This window comes from Eriocheir sinensis, unplaced genomic scaffold, assembly GCF_024679095.1.
Source record: "Eriocheir sinensis breed Jianghai 21 unplaced genomic scaffold, ASM2467909v1 Scaffold97, whole genome shotgun sequence".
Classification (NCBI taxonomy): Eukaryota; Metazoa; Arthropoda; class Malacostraca; order Decapoda; family Varunidae; genus Eriocheir; species Eriocheir sinensis.
Genome location: NW_026112352.1, coordinates 247,501 through 250,682, shown reverse-complemented (window position 1 = coordinate 250,682; position 3,182 = coordinate 247,501).

Sequence of the window (3,182 nt, the reverse complement as noted above, 5' to 3'; positions counted from 1 at the left end):
ATTTTTTTTTCCTTTTTGCTCTGGTCTTTTTTTTTTTTTTTTGGTTTAGTCGTTTCGTTTTTTTTTTTTTTTTTTGTTTTTTGGTGTTTGTTATTTTTTTTTTTTATTTTTTTTTTTTCTCTGGTGGTTTTTTTTTGTGCTCTGGTCGTGTATTTTTTTTTTGTTTTTTTGCTCTGGTCTTTTTTTTTTGTGCTCTGGTCGTGTATTTTTTTTTTTTGTTTTTTTGCTCTGGTCTTTTTTTTTTTTTTGCTCTGGTCGTGTTTTTTTTTTTTTGCTCTGGTCGTATTTTTTTTTCTCTGGTCGTTTTTTTTTTTTTTTTTTTTGCTCTGGTCGTGTTATTTTTTCTCTGGTCATGTGTTTTTTTCTTTTGCTCGTCTTGTTTTTCTCTGGTCGTTTTTTATTTTTATTTTGCTCAGGTCGTTTTTTTTTTTTGCGCTGGTGGTGTTTTTTTTTTTTTTTTGCTCTGGTCGTGTATTTTTTTTTTTTGCTAGGGTCGTGTTTTTGTTTTGTTTTTTTTGCTCTGGTCGTGTTTTTTTGTTTGTTTTTTGCTCTGGTCGCGCTTTTGTTTTTTGTTTTTTGCTCTGGTTGTTTTTTGTTTTTTTTGCTCTGGTCGTGTTTATTTTATTTTATTTTTTGCTCTGGTGTTTTTTTCTTTTTTTCTCCTCTGGTCGTGTTTTTTTTTCTCTCTGGTCGTTTTTTTTTTTTTTTTTTGTTCTGGTCATGTTTTTTGTTTTGTTTTTTCTCTGGTCGTTTTTTTTTTTTTTTGCTCTGGTCGTGTTTTTTTTTTTTGCACTGGTTATTTTTTTTCTGCTCGTTTTTTTTTTTTTGCCGTTTTTTTTTTTTGTTGTTGTTGCTCTGGTCGATTTTTTTTTTTTTTTGCTCTGGTCGTGTTTTTTTTTTGTTTTGTTTTTTGCTCTGGTTTTTTTTTTTGTTTTTTTCGTTTTTTTTTTTTTTTTTGCTCTGGTCGTAATTTTTTTTTGTCTTCTCTGGTCGTGTTTTTTTTTTCTCTGTTCGTGTTTTTTTGTTTTGTTTTTTTGCTCTGGTCGTTTTTTTTTTTTTTTTCTTGCTCTGGTCCTTTTTTTTTGCACTGGTCGTGTTGTATTTTTTTTCTTTTTGCTCTTGTCGTTTTTTTATTTTTTTTTTGGTCTGGTCGTGTTTTTTTCTTTTTTTTCTCCTCTGGTCGTGTTTTTTCTTTTTTTTCTCCTCTGGTCGTGTATATTTTTTCTGGTCGTGTTTTTTTTTGTTTTTTTTTGTTCTGGTCTTTTTTTTTTTTCTCTGGTCTTTTTTTTTTTTGCTCTGGTCGTTATTTTTATTTTTGCTCATTTTCTTTTTCTTTTTTTTGCTCTGGTCGTTTTTTTTATTTTTTTTTTTGCTCTGGTCGTTTTTTTTTTTTTTTTTGCTCTGGTCGTTTCTTTTTTTTTCTTTTTTTTTTCTCTGGTCGTTTTATTTATTTTTTTGCTCTGGTATTTTTTTATTTTTTTTGCTCTGGTCGTGTTTTGTTTTTGTTTTGTTTTTTGCTCTGGTCGTGTTTTTTTTTTTTTTTTTTTTTGCTCTGGTTTTGTTTTTTGTTTTTTTCGTTTTTTTTTTTGCTCTGGTCGTGTTTTTTATTTTTATTTTTTTTTCTCTAGTCTTTTTTTTGTTGTTGCTGTTGCTCTGGTCAATTTTTTTTTTTTTTTTTTTTGCTCTGGTCAAGTTGGTTTGTATTTTTTGTTTTATCTTTTTTTTCGATTTTTTTGCTCTGGTCGAGTTTAATTTTATTTATATATATATATATATATATATATATATATATATATATATATATATATATATATATATATATATATATATATATATATATATATTTTTTTTTTTACTATTTTTTATTACTTTCTTTGTCTCGGTGCTGAGTCGATTCTTTTTGTCTCTTTTTTCTAAATGTTTTACCTTTTTTTCAATTTTCTCCTTTTTGTTTCTTGATGCTGAGAGTATTTTTATTTGAGATATTGCTTTTCTATTATGGGGGCTCTTCTTTTTACCATGCCGGGAAGGGGCACGCTGGAAACTCCTGCATAGAGGCCGACGCCTCGAGGCCCCGCTCATGCTGCTGAAGGATCGTCAAGAAGGGCGTGAAGCGCCTTTTCCTGAAGGGACCGCCACCCTCACGCTCCTCCCGCTACCTCTCCTCCCGGTACCGCGAGGCGATCAGGGATGCCGCTCGCCCCCCTGGCTGAGCAAGGCGACCCCCGAGGCTCTTGGTTCCGGTGATTGGGTGGGCCATTCCTCTCTCTGGTATTTACACATAGGGCTCGATTCAACACATCACCTCGGATTCGAGTAAGCCGTTTTGGGGACCTTGGAGTTGACATTGCACCCCCCCGAGTCTAGAGCTGGTTGACCGCGCGGCCAATGACGACACACACAGAATGATGGTGATGCCACACAATGTGGAACGTTTCTCTCTCTCTCTCTCTCTCTCTCTCTCTCTCTCTCTCTCTCTCTCTCTCTCTCTCTCTCTCTCTCAATAAAAGTGTTACTCCTTTCTCACTTGCTTGTCTTTTCGCTTGCTTGCGTGTGCTGCTCACACACACACACACACACACACACACACATACACACTTCCTCGGATAATTGTGAACAGGAAGGACTCAAGATGCTGCTGCTGCCCCCTATGTCCCTGCCCCCTTCTTCTCCTCCTCGTCTTGGTCTTAGAGAGGAGGTTGGAGGAGAAGGGGAAGTGAAGCTCGTCAGGTTGAAAGGAAAAATGGAGGGATTTGGGCAGTGAAGGGGTTATGGGTAGATCAGGATGAGGATGTGGATATGAAAGGGGTAAGGAATACAGGACGAGGAAAAGGAGGAGGAGGAGGAGGAAGAGGGGAGAGGGAGGAAACCCCGGTAGGATCAGCTGGAGATAGGAAAGGTTAGGTTGTCTTAAAGGGCAGAGGGGAAGGATGACGTGAGGACACTAAGGGAATAGGAAGGATGAGGGGAGAGAATGGATGAAGATACGAAGAAGAGGAAGAGAAACTGCAAAGGAAGAGGATGAATAGGAGGAGGAGGAAGAGGAGGAAGAAGAGGAGGAGGAGGAGGAGGAGGCAAGGGAGCAAGTTTACCTTAATTACGGAGATGACTTAATGAGCGAGATGAGTTGCCGAGGTGAGACAAACTAGCAGGTGAGTGTTAATTAGAAGAGAGAGAGAGAC